Source organism: Natrix helvetica, assembly GCF_964273705.1.
Source record: "Natrix helvetica genome assembly, chromosome: 1".
Taxonomy (NCBI): Eukaryota; Metazoa; Chordata; class Lepidosauria; order Squamata; family Natricidae; genus Natrix; species Natrix helvetica.
In genome coordinates this window covers 282,041,993-282,056,003 of record NC_138548.1, presented here as the reverse complement: position 1 = coordinate 282,056,003, position 14,011 = coordinate 282,041,993, and the positions used below count along the sequence as shown (strand labels likewise).

Sequence of the window (14,011 nt, the reverse complement as noted above, 5' to 3'; positions counted from 1 at the left end):
GAATCAACTATAATAATCTGCTTAGAATATTTTGTTGGGCAATACTGCCAATCAGGACTGCTTCAGGATTAGTGAATTTCTCAGCATCCTTGTTTCCCCAACCCAGCTTTAGCTTGCTAAGACGAGGAGGAGGAGGAGGAGGAGGAGGAGGAGGAGGAGGAGGAGGAGGAGGAGGAGGAGGAGGAAAGAAAAAAATCAATATGAAAGTATGTATGAATAGATGTGTGTCAGGGTTCCAAGTAACACCCCCAGCGAAAGAAGACTCCGAGATTTGAAGTTCCTCAAAGTTCCATTTTATGTCATATTGATGTCATAAAATGACATCCCAGATGTCATATTGGCACATCTGGGAAAACCTGAATCTGAAAGTTTCCAGGTTTTCCCCACCCAAATGAAAGTCCAAGCCCCTGCCCAGCACCCACATGTCCATCACATGGCCCAATCAGGCACCGTTCTAACTGGAGGTGCCTCCCAGCCATACCCCTCCAGCTGCAAGGCAAGATGTCCTTGACTCTCTGAGAAAGGAATGTTGTTATGACTATATATCTCCCGTATTCCATATAATCCCCTCTCCCACTTTCCCACAGTATGGAATGTGGCAGGCCTGAAGGCTCAATGCAAAATATGGCTTCCAGGCCTGACAGTGCGTGTGTGTGTATGAGAGTCACTGGAATCAGAAGAATTGAGAAGATATCCCTCACAAACATCTTGGTTGACACATTAATGGGGTGGTGAAGGATGTGAGGTGGAATAGGAACAAACTCATCTGGTGCCTCCCCCCCCCCCCATCAGCTGCAGTACTATTTTCCTCAGATGATCTAGTCTTTGAGAAGATTGATAGTGCCACATCCAAAAATATACCAGCTGACAGATATATGAAGTGGAGCAAGGGGTAGCTTGCAACATATAAATAAAGCTCCCTCCACACTCCAGTCCCTTGTATATCCCATTGATCTTTCTGCTTCCAGAAGTTTGAGAGGTATCTCTTTCCTTGACTGGAATCAATTGAAGTGTTTGCAGGTTTTTAAAATTTTTAAATGTAGGTGTACCAATCTTTGATAAGATCGCCAAACACATATTGAAAAAAATGAAGGTACTGATTTTTTCTCACTGATTCCTACAAACCACTATAACTAAATTCATACTTTCATTTAACCATACTTTGGTTAAATGAAAACCCAAAAGTTCTATTATGCTTTAGCAGAATGTGTGAAACCTAGGTATTTCTCCAACCTCTATCTCTCTATATTATCATTCAGTACTTCATGTCAACTTGCTATAGCATATTCAGTTAATCATCATTAAAAACTTTGGTTTAATCTTTTTTTTTTTTTTTTCAAAAAGTTTTATTGGTTTTTTTAAAAACGTTTATGTGGAAAAGGGGTAGGTGGAATTACAAATTTTGGCAGTTGCAAATGTGGCAGACGCCCCCTCCCTCCAAACTCCTAGGTTACATCAAAATATCAAATCTTAATACATAATCATAAAAAGTCAGCATCTTAATTCTAGAAAAAATAATTTTCTAAAAACTTTGGTTTAATCTTAATCTTTTTAATTTAATTTAAATAATTTTATTAAACAGTTAAATTTTTTTTTGACATTTTCCTTCTATACGTTTCCATATCGGTATACATTCATTATTTATCCCTCCCCCCACTTACTTCAATCAATCTTTATACATGTAATACCAATATTTTTATATACATTCTACTATATTCATATACTGAATTACAATCATTCATTATGTGTCATTTCAATTAATACAAGTTTATTACTAATTTCTAACTCCTATATCTTCTTCATTTAACCCTTCACCTTTACACCTATCCTCTAACCCAGGGGTGTCCAAACTTGAGAACTTTAAGACTTGTGGACTTCAACTCCCAGAATTCCCCAGCCAGCATGGCTGGCTGGGGAATTCTGGGAGTTGAAGTCCACAAGTCTTAAAGTTCCCAAGTTTGGACACCCCTGCTCTAACCATTTATACCAATCATTCCATACCATGTAGTGTCATGGTAGTATAATCATTCCATACCTGTTTCTCCTTTATCTTTAATTTCTTTTGTAAGTCTATCCATCTCTGCCCACTCTAAAACTTTTCTTATCACGTTTTCCTCTGATGATATATCGTTATTCTTCCAATTATTCTTGCTGCTGTTGTAATATGTAAAATTAAATTAATTATTGTATTTTCCTATTGTATTTCCCTGTAAATATTCCCAATAAAAATAATTCCGATTTCATGTCTATTTGCTGTTGGGTTATTTTTTTCTAGCCATTTTCTAGCCAAAAAATCTCTCTGGCTTAATCTTATCTACAATCAGGCCAACATATGACCAAGGGCAGAAGTCCCCAACCCCCAGGGCCATCGACCAGTACCAGTCTGTGCCTGTTAGGAACCGGGCCGCACAGCTGCAGGTGAGCAGTGGACGAATGAGCGAAGCCAAAGTCATCCCTCCCCCCGGTTTGTGGAAAAAATTGTTTTCCATGAAACCAGTCCCTGGTGCCACAAAAGTTGGGGACCGCTGACCTAAGACATCTCATAGAATCTGCACCTCAATGTCTGCACTTGCTTCCAACTTTATTAACTTTATTCCACAAATTCTGTAATTTTAGTGACTGCTTCTATACAATTCTGAGGGTGTTATCTGTGCTATCGCTATACAAAAGAGATGCCCTTAATAATCCCTGAGCACCTGAAAGGCAAAAAAAAAGAAAAGAAAAAGAAGCTCTTCTAGTCAGTCAACCTCATTTTTATATTTAATCAGCTTTCATGTTTTGACCTTCCAACGCGATTTTACTTTCTTTGAAAAGTGATGGGGTTTATATTTAATTGCACTTTCAAGGTTTTACTTTTATAGATCCATGTTGCACATAAAGTGAACCAGGACTTCGTTCTAACATTGTTCAATTGCGTCTTTCCTGGAATATGCTCTATGATTCTTTTTAAATGCATGGCACAGATATTGGTGTGATTGGGTTTTGTGCAATGGTGAATGCTTGTTAAATCTAGGTCGGCAAGGGAATGTAAGTGAAATGGTTAACTCCCCTCTTTGTGAAAGGAACAACTTCTGTTTTATTGTAAGATGTTGTAAGTGCAGGTGCCCCAAAAAAAGCATTTTTTTGAAAAGTTTTTTTTTATTTTTTTCTCATACATACATTCACAAATATACATTTCTCATATATATTATTAGTATTATATGTTAACCTTTAACATTTAGATTCCCCCTAAAGATATAATAGTATATTTGAAATTTGCTTTCCTGCCATCCCTTACATCCATCTTGTGTTACAACAACCCTACTTCTTCTTCCCTCTTTCTCCTACCCTCCCTTCTTCTCTACTTTCTTCTTTCCTCCTCTCCTTCCTCTTTTCTTCTTCCCTTCCCTCTCCCCTACTCCTCCTCTCTTCCTTCCCTTCCTCCCCTACTCTTACTACCCCTCACTTCCTTCCTCTTGTTTACCCTTTCTTCTTTCCCTCTCCTTTCTTCTCTTCTCCTCTCCTCTCCCCTCTCCTCCTCTCTCCTTTCCCTCCTTCCGCTGTTGTGTTTTCATATTTTATTCGATCTGATGTATTTTCGGGATGGCGTTCGAGCAAACCCGGTTCTGTGTTTACATAACACTCTTAAATTCCCTCTTCCTAAAAGGCATTTTGACCATTGTAAATTTCCTATGAGATGGGATGGAAGAAGAAACAGATTATCCTTCATGTATTGGGTAGAAGGGGCATTGGAATGTCAAATCTGGCTCGTAAGTCCCCTTTTCAGCAGTCCATTTTAACTTTGAATAGTTGCTAAGTGATTGGTTACAAGTTGACCATAAGTTGAGGACTAGCTGTATGATATTGTTTTTTTTTTTTAAAAAAGCATTTCCAATAATTAAAGAGTCTGGACCTTTACATGAAAAAAGCAATTGTTGTGACATTATCTCCAAAGCATTGAAGGATCTTCTGAAAAAACCTCTTCAATATGGTCCTAGGTAACTCTCTTTCCTTACAACCCACCCATTCACATATTGTGGTACATCAGCCAATGTTAAGACTTTTTGTATCCTAAGATGTTACTGCAAGACATTGTACAACTGCCAAGCACATAAATGCTTAAGAGGGAAACTGTACTTGCAATTTTGGGCATCTACGCCAAGCAGAGCCGAGGCCCATTAAAAATCATGTTAACTGAAGGCTTGTAAAGATGGAAAACTGTAAATAATCCCTTAATGGAATATTTAGAATTCACAGTATTAACTTTCCCTAATGGAACATGCTATTCATTTACTAGGTCTGTTTTTGTAACGGCAGCTTGTTATTGTTAAAACGCGGGCAGGTTTGAAAATATGACAGCTTCTGTTGAATGTCTTCTCCTGTTCTCTATTTGCAGACACTGAAAGCAAAAGGTTTGGCATTTGAATGTAACATCACAGAGGTTTCATCTCTACTTGAAAACTGGTTAAGACAAGAAGAAAACCATAGGATACTAAAGAAGACGTTTGATCACATTTGTACTCTACTGGAGTTAGAGTAACTAACTATTGTAGATTTTATGTGACAACTATATTTGACAACTAACTAACTATTCTTTAGCAAAACAAATTACTCTCTTAAATAATGCATTTTGCCCTGTGCTCCTTCAAGAAACTTTACCAAAAAAAATTCTGCCCCTAAAACATACTTTCATTTATTTCATTCCTCTAATCATAATTTGTTTTGTTGCCATTCTTTTGCATTAACCGTCTTTTAAAAAAGGAATCATAATATGAGCAGAAAATATCTGGTCTAGACACTATTCTCATGTATTCTCATTTAGTGTCTTTCTGAAAACCACAGGGCCTAAACAGATTATATATTAATCTTGGGATAAACATATGAGAGTTATGTTTTTATTTTTAACTGTAGACCTTACATTTTATTTTTAACAGGACAGGAGACAATCTGATTTGAGATCACAGCATACAGAGGTGCTAAGAGACAGCAAATGGTGCAGAGTCATCCAAGGAGCGACATGGCTAAGCAAGGATTTGCATTCACACTAGGCTTTCTTTAGTAGTTTTAAATGGTGCCGAAGCATTTAAGTCAAATATACCAAAAAGATAAAATGAACATTGTGTTGCATAAATCCCATTGAAAGAAACTTTCATTGGGCACCTTGCTTCTTGCTGTAAGTATTTATATGTGCACAAAATTTGATCAAGAGGTGCAGTGGGTCAGTGGCTTAATGATACTGGAGATGGTCTCTGCTACAGCGGTTAGATCTTAGCACTGTGTGGCAGGGTGAGCTCCCCTCACTCGCTTTAGCTTCTGTCCACCTAATAACTCAAAAGCATGTTCAATGCGAGTAGATAAACGGTACCACTTTGGTAGGGAAATGAATTGGTGTTCTGTTCAGGCAATCAGATTCGTACCAACTCTAGATATACTGGTACCGGCATAGTGAGAGCAGATGTTGTAAAAATAAAATGTCCTTTTGCAAATCAATTTTATTTTATTTTTTTAAAATTGCCAAGTGTACCAAACAAATGCATATCAAGAATTTATTTCATATATTATACAGCTTACCCTAAAGTGAACAGAGTAGGCATTGCTGTTATTATTATTATTATTTGGCCCAGCCCAATCCCAAATGCCATAATGATCACAACATCCCATTCAATCTTTCACAGAGAAAAAGGGAAGAGGAAGCTGATTTTAGAGTCACAGGACCAGAACATCCAGAATCTGTACTTGGAACAATGAACAGAAAGAAGGATTGTAAAGAGTAAACCTGAATGTAAGGTAACATAATAAGACAGATGCTAGTTCAGGGGTCCCCAGCTTTTCCAGGGGATGGTTCTGTGTGAACAGCAAGAGGGCATGCACCTCAATTTGTGCAAACAGTGGGCGCTTGTGCCCGTTATTCACACAAGTGAAGCTTTGCATATGCACTCTCACCCACCGTTTGCGTGGCCTGGTTCCAAACAAGCGGCAGCCCAGAAGTGGTCCCTGGCCTGGGAATTGGGGACCCCTGTGCTAGTTGACCTGTGGCCAGAGAGCTTTGAACTTAAGCACCAGTACTTTAATTGGGCTCTTGCTCCTATAGGAAGCCAGTGAAGAGCTTTGCACTGTAATGAGATGTGGGAATTAGTGAGGCAGACCTAGAGTATCCTGAATAGCACCATTTGAGACTAAAATCAGGGAATGGAAAAAAAGGACCAGAGAACCACTAAGCAGTAGTTACCTGTTAGTTGGTTGCTATAAACTGGCTACTATTTCCTCAAGGTCTTCTGACACTGGTTATTGCCTTCTGGTTTTTAGCATCATCATTCATATACATGATTACGGATGTTGTAGGGCTTCTCTTTCATAGATGTATGGAATGGTACTTGCTTCTTTGCTCTTTGATTGGCCTCTGATTGGGAAAGCCACTGATGCTAGTTCGCCTGGCTTGATATTGGAAACCTCAACATCATCTGATGTTGTATTGTATTGTATTGCATTCCCTCCCTCCCTTCCCACTTATTATTGTTTATTTGATATTGTGTGTGTGTGTTAAAATGGTAAAGTGGCATATAAAGAGTTTGAGTCCTTTTATGAATGGTGCCCAGCAGAATTTTGAATGTGGGTTAGACATCAATTAGCCTCTGCAATGAGGAACTAGTGTGCAAATGAAGATAACAAAGAAAGGAAATTTCCCACTGCAAAGTTATCAGTGACCTGTGTTCTGTGGCTTGATAGGGTGCCTAAATAAAACAAAGATACAATGAAAAGCAGGAGTGGTGGACTTGAGTTGCTTCCTCTTGGTATCTTTTCCATTCTTTAATTAGGCTTTGTAGCCTTTCTCTCTTTTTTAACATATCCCATAAATATGGGATATGTTTTGGAGGGGGAGCCGGACCTCGCCGGAATAACGGAGACCTGGTTGGGCCACGAGGGAGGTTTACCCCTCGTGGAAATGTGCCCACCAGGCTACCAAGCATTTCACCAGCCCCGGGCCCGGAGAAGGGGCGGTGGGGTAGCAGTGATTATCCGGGAGGACTTAGAGCCGAGGGAGTCCAATGTGCCACAGACGTCCGGGTGTGAATCCCTTGTTGTGAAATGGGGCCCTGGGAGACAGTTGGGCCTGCTGATAGTATACCTGGCTCCTCGCCATACATCAGCGACCCTGCCTGAACTCCTCGAGCTGATCGCATCGGTGGTGGTTGAGACCCCCAAACTCTTAGTGATGGGGGATTTTAACCTGCCATCGGTGGGAGAAGCATCAGAGGGGGTTCGGGAGTTCATGGCTTCCATGATAGCCATGGACCTGACTCAACTGATTCAGGGCCCGACACACGAGGGAGGTCACACCTTGGACCTTGTTTTTGTCTCTGGCCAGTGGTTGAGTGATCTGGGAGGAGGGAACTTAACCATCACTCCTCTGTCATGGTCAGATCACTCACTCCTTCGACTTGACTTCCCTGGTGCTACCCCCCGCTGCGGGGAGGCGGAACCGGAAAGCACGAGATGGTTCCGCCCCAGGCGCCTGATGGAACCAGACAGGTTCCAGACGGAGCTTGGGCCACCTCCTGTAGTCCTGACCCACCCTCGGGTAGAGGACCTGGTAGCCGCGTGGAACAATGCGACTACCGGGGCCTTGAACCGGGTGGCGCCTTTGCGGCCTCTCCGGCGGCAACGATCCACCCTGGCTCCTTGGTTCACCGAGGAGCTAAGGGTGATGAAGCGCCGCAAGAGATGCCTAGAGAGTCGTTGGAGATCCTCCCGATCCGAATTTGACCGAGCACAGGTACGAGCCCATTTGAGGACGTACCTAGTGGCATTGAGAACGGCCAAACGTCAATATTGTGCCGCTCTCATTGCATCTGCAGAGAACCGCCCTGCCGCCCTGTTTCGGGTGTCCCGCTCCCTCCTGTTTCAGAGGCCGCGGGAGGCCCCTTTACAGGGTAGGGCAGAGGAATTTGGGAAATACCTGCAGGATAAAATCGCTCAAATCCGGAAGGATTGGGTCCCCTTTAGCGGCCCAGTGGAGACGTCCGTGCCGAGTCTTGAGAAACCTTTCTGGGAGGAGTTTGACTTGGTTGTCATCGAGGATTTGGACAGATTGCGTGGACGACTGCGACCTACCACATGTTGACTGGACCCGTGTCCCTCCTGGCTTGTACTGGCATCCTGGGAGGTTACACGCGACTGGCTCCTGGGCCTAGTGAACGCTTCGCTGGGTGAGGGGTCTCTTCCGGCCGCCTTGAAAGAGGCGGTGGTGAGACCCTTGCTCAAGAAGCCTTCCCTGGACTCTACGGAGCTGGCCAATTATCGTCCTGTCTCCAACCTTCCCTTTCTGGCGAAGGTTGTAGAGAGTGTGGTGGCTTCTCAGTTCCCACGACATCTGGAGGAGAATGATTATCTAGACCCACGCCAGTCCGGCTTTCGCCCCGGGCACAGCACAGAGACAGCCTTGGTCGCGTTGGTAGATGATCTCTGGAGGGCCAGAGATAGGGGTTGTTCCTCTATCCTGGTCCTATTAGACCTCTCGCCGGCTTTTGATACCATCGACCATGGTATCCTGTTGCACCGACTGGAGGGGTTAGGAGTCCGGGGCACTGTTTTGCGGTGGTTCGGCTCCTACCTTTCTGGCCGGACGCAACGTGTGTTGGCAGGGGAGCAGAGGTCGACCCTAAGCCCCCTTACTTGTGGGGTGCCACAGGGGTCGGTCCTCTCGCCACTCCTGTTCAACACATATATGAAGCCGCTGGGTGAGATCATCCATGGTTTCGGGGTGGGATATCATCTGTACGCTGATGATACTCAGCTGTACATTTCCACCCCGAACCACCCCAACGAGGCCGTCGAAGTGATGTCCCGGTGTGTGGAAGCCGTACGGGTCTGGATGGATGACTCCCTCCAAGACGGAGTGGCTGTGGGTTCCGGCCCCCCGGTTCAACCAGTTAATTCCATCTCTGGCCATTGGGGGCGTTCAACTCGCCCCCGTAGAGCGGGCGCGCAATTTGGGCGTCCTCCTGGATGCCAGGCTGTCCATGGATGACCATGTGACAGCCGTGGCAAGGGGGGCGTTCCACCAGGTTCGCCTGGTGCGCCAATTGCGCCCCCTATTGGACCGGGACGCCTTACGCACAGTCACTCATGCGCTGGTGACGTCTCGCCTGGACTACTGTAACGCTCTCTACATGGGGCTTCCCTTGAAATGCACTCGGAGACTGCAGCTGGTCCAGAATGCGGCCACGCGGGTATTTATGGGGAGTACACGTTACTCCCATGTGACACCTCTCCTGCGCGAGCTGCACTGGCTTCCTGTGGTCTATCGGGTGCGTTTCAAGGTCTTGATTACGATCTTTAAAGCGCTTCATGGCTCAGGACCTAGTTACTTGCGGGATCGTATTCTGCCCCATACATCCCTGCGACCCATCCGCTCGCACAGAGAGGGACTTCTCCAGGTGCTGTCCACCAGACAGTGCCGAGGGGCGGCGCCTAGGAGCAGAGCCTTCTCTGTGGCGGGCCCAGCCCTGTGGAATGACCTCCCTCCGGATATTAGGACCACCACTGACCTCCGCTCCTTCCGTGTAAAGCTCAAGACCCACCTATTCCAAATAGCTGGCCTGGCTCAACCATAACTTCATATCGCTCCTGACGGGTTTTTAATTCTGTAATTTTATTTAATGGGATTTTAAATTGTGTTTTTAATTGTTTTCACTCATCAGTCTACCTCCTCCATGCACATGTATATGCCTTTGTTTCTATGTTTGCTTGTCTTTATCTGTATTTTATTTGTTTTGATTGTACGCCGCCCCGAGTCCTTCGGGAGAGGGTTGTGGCTAACAAATAAAATTATTATTATTATTATTATTATTATTATTATTATTATTATTATTATTATTATTATTATTATTATTATTATTATTATTATAATATTGATGCATTTACTTGTTCTCTCACTGTTGCCTCACTTTATTTAAAATTTAAACTTACAACTGGAGGAACAGGGAAAATAAATTTTCTGCTGCGGATCCTACAAACATTTGCAATCTGTGTTTCTGCAAAACATTTACCATTTCTAAAAGGTAATTTAATTTTTGAACAAAGATCAGAATTGATAGGCAAAAAGGAAAATATAAACTGAATCAGTTCATAGGATATTGTATTTGTTTTTCTCCCTTGGCATGTTATAATCCAAAATTATGTTAAGGATATTTCTGCAGAGATGTGTTAGCTTCAGAACATGATGACAGATGACCCTCTAAATAATTATTGTATCCTGAGGCACATCACCCAATTAAATCTGAGATCAGAAGTAGGAAGGGGGGGGGCAGTCTGATGCAATAAACTACAGTGATCTGAGATTAAGCAGTAAATGTCAAACTAAAGTGGAATTAGAGAAGCTGAGTACCAGGCAACACTTTCTTTGATCAGAGAATCCCACTGAGAAAAGACATTTCCAAGACTAGGGAATGATGGCAAATTCTTGTCTTCACCCCGCTTTATAAATATGGCAGTAATTCAAACCTGGTTCATAGTTGCCATGCATGGTTCAGCTTGGCCATAAATCGCATGCAGGTCGCGTGAACATTCTGATTACGAAATGCTCTCCACCTCACAGAATTCAGGAGGACCAGTTTCTTTCAGCCAGGTTTTCCCCTTAAATTTCTCTATCAGCTACAATCACCAACTTCTGGCCAGTTTACAGAAAAGAGCAAAAAGAAAAAAATAGTTCACGGCAGGACTAAAATATAAATTATTGAAACCATAATATGTCTATTATAGAAGTTGGAATAATACTTTGGAAAAGAACAACATTCCAAGTTGGAAGAGGCCAAAATAGGGATAGACAACCCATAATAGCTTTCAGTTGGTTCCCTATGTTCTTTTAAGGCAAGCAGATGTAAAAAGTTGGATCATGATTTTTAAGATGTTGAAAGCTGTAGATAGAATAAGATTTTACCCTTTAAAACTCAATTGCATCAAAACTGAAACTGGTGCTTTTTGAAAGAGATTGGAGGGTCAAAATGAGTACCTTAAACATAATCATAAGTACCCATTTCATCCCTTAAAACCCTCAGTCCCACAAAGAATGCCAAAGTATGGCTCCCCCAATTCTGGTGACATTATCCTAGCTACACCTGTTAGACCACATGGAAACTCCACAATATTACAATACAGTTCTTGGTCATAAAATGTTGCCCATGCTACTATAAGGCTATGCAGCCATTTACATCTCTGCCCACTTGTATCCTTTCATACAAGCACTTCATCCTTATTTCTCTGTTACAGTTCTGCAGTGTCACTGCCACTAAAGTGTGACTGTATTGATCAGATGGTCTAGGACCCTGATGGCAAACCCATGGCATGCGTACCCGAAATGGCACGTGGAGCCATGTCACCTGGCATGGACGGCGTCGCCCATTCCTCTTCCAGGTTTCTGATGTGCATGCGCGCATGATGAATAGCTAGCCTTCGTGTGTGTGGCAATGCCAGAAACTGAAAGAGCTGGTCTTCCGTTTCTGGTGGGCGCATGCGTGCCAGCCAGCTGTTCCAGCCAGTAACTGGAAGACTAGCTGGCTAGTGCGCATGCGTGCGCTGGAAACCAGAAGTTCATTTTCTGACATGCACGGTCCCTTTTTGGCACTCAGTGCTGAAAAGGTTTCACCATCACTGGTCTAGGAAAAAAGGGGGGCAAGTGTGGCACCATGTTTTTGGCACCATGCCCCTGCAATGTTGATGCCCCAACTTTGCTATTGGTAAATGTTTTTATTTTTCTCTTTTCAATCTAATGGTTCCTCAAGACTCATTATTTTAAAGTGTCAGCACTTTGGCAGTATTAAATCTGGTTCTTGCAAAAAAATAATAATCTTATTTCATAAATGTCATACATAAATGTAATTTGAATGTACCTTTAGCAAGGCATTTGAAAAATAATAATAATTCTCCTTTACTCACCCCATAAAACAGAAACAAAATAGCCTTGTTACAAAAGTATAGATGAAATGTAAGCTTACATCTTGGCGAATAAGCAAACAATAAGGAGATAACATTCTTTGTCCATTGCTCCATTTCATTGTTACTGCCTAACCTGCCTTTGAATCAGCAATTTGACTTTTGGAAGTTGCGCAATAGATTTGGAAAAGGGAGCCAGTATGCCAATATTGTGTTTAGAGAGGAAAGGTTCCAGGATGTCCCTGTGACCTGTTGTGCTAATGGTCTGTGTCTATCAGCCATCTGGTCCTAAGAAATGATTTCCTAATAGGAATAATTAAACAAATATCACTGGAATGCCAATAGAGTCTTTACATTTTCATTGCAGTGCCTTTGTCAAAGTTCACAGAATTCAGCTATCTTGATCAAGACAAGACTGTTTATGTAACCAAACTTAAGCTGACAGCATCCAGTGACAGCTGCAAGATGCATAACATTTGTTACACATTGACACCTCTTATATTGGAAGCCAAATCAGGTGTCCAGTGATGGATATGTTCAGAAATGTGCTTGTTAGCTGTTTTAGACTGTTCCTCTCTGCTCTTTAGTCAGTCTTGTCTGATTTTCTTCTGTTGTTATTTTAATAAAAAGTTGATTGGAATGAACTCCTGGAAGGGTATAAATTGTTTAAAAGAAACATACCCAACAAAATAGAAGGTGGAACTTGCATTATATGTAAAAAAAATAACTACACTCTACAGAAATACATAAAACCAAGGATGAAAGCCTCCTTGAATACATATGGATTAAAATAAAAAGATAAAAGAATGACATTGCCATAGTTGTATACTACCAACCAAGCAGAACATATATGAACTTTTTGCTAATCAGTTAACTAATGTACTTATGTAGAAAACACAGCACAGTAGAAATGGGGAACTTTAACTTCTCTGACATCTCGGCATTAAGTGGGAGATTGAACAGATTCCTTATGAACCCAGCTGACATCTTTGTCATCCAAAAGGTAGAGACGGGAACTACAGGGTCAGCTATTCTGGACTTAATTCTTACTAACAGAGATGAAATGATAAGAGGGGGTTGAAGTTTCAAGAACTTTGAGGGAGAGTGACCCTGTCATATTGGAAATCAATATACTGTAGACACAAGCAACAGAACAAAATCAAACTAAAAGAGCTGATTGCACAAACTTAGAGAGAGTTGGGAAATGGATGAAAATCTTAAAGGGAAAACAACTCAAGAAACTTGGGAAACTCTAAGATACATGATTATAAAAGCCCAATCCAGCAGAATGAAAAAAAATAAGAAATGAAATGAAAAAGAAAAATAAATGAAATGAAATGAAATGAAAAAGAAAAATAAGAAGTCCAAAAAGAAACCAGCATGGTTACATAAAGAACTCTGATAAGCTGAGAGACAAAAAGGATAAATATAAAAAATGGAAAGAGGGACACATAACTAAGGCAGAATACCAGCCTATAGCTCAAATCTGCCACGATAAAGTAAGGAAAACTAAAGCTCAGAATGAACTAAGACTTGCAAGAAATGTCAACAACAACGACAACAATAATGAAAGCGAAGATACAAAAATCCACTGACAACCCAAACTGCCGACTTTGCAATAACAAAGTCGAAACTGTTTCACATTTAATATGTGAATGCAGCAAAATCTCATAAACTGATTACAAAGCTAGACACGACCGAGTTGCTAAATTAATCTACTGGTCATTATGTAAAAAATATGATTTACCTGTATCCAGAAAGTCATGGGAACATAAAGTGGAAAAAGTTATCGAAAATGAGGGACTTTCTTTCTTTCTTGTGGGACTTTCGAATATAAACAGATCGTCATTTGGAGCACAACATGCCAGATATCATGGTTGTAGAGGGCCGAAGTGTACAGTTTATTGATATCGCTGTTCCAGGAGATGGCAGAGTCGAAGAAAAAGAACTAGAAAAAATAATGAAATATTGCGACCTGGCCATCGAAACTACACGGCTATGGATGAAGCATGTAACAGTGATACCCATTGTCATTGGGGCACTTGGCACCATGTCCAAGAATTTTACAAGATACATCAACAAATTGCAGCTTCCTGCAGTA

The 14,011-nt window shown here is 41.8% G+C and overlaps 1 long non-coding RNA gene across 1 annotated transcript; it reads left to right on the top strand.

The window, feature by feature from the left end:
- Window positions 1–2,314: 2,314 nt before the first annotated feature.
- Window positions 2,315–5,056, top strand: LOC309383611. Its single transcript, XR_014173877.1, has 3 exons — window positions 2,315–2,418; window positions 4,376–4,515; window positions 4,914–5,056. It is a non-coding gene; the product is annotated as an uncharacterized lncRNA (long non-coding RNA).
- The last annotated feature ends 8,955 nt before the right edge of the window (window positions 5,057–14,011 follow it).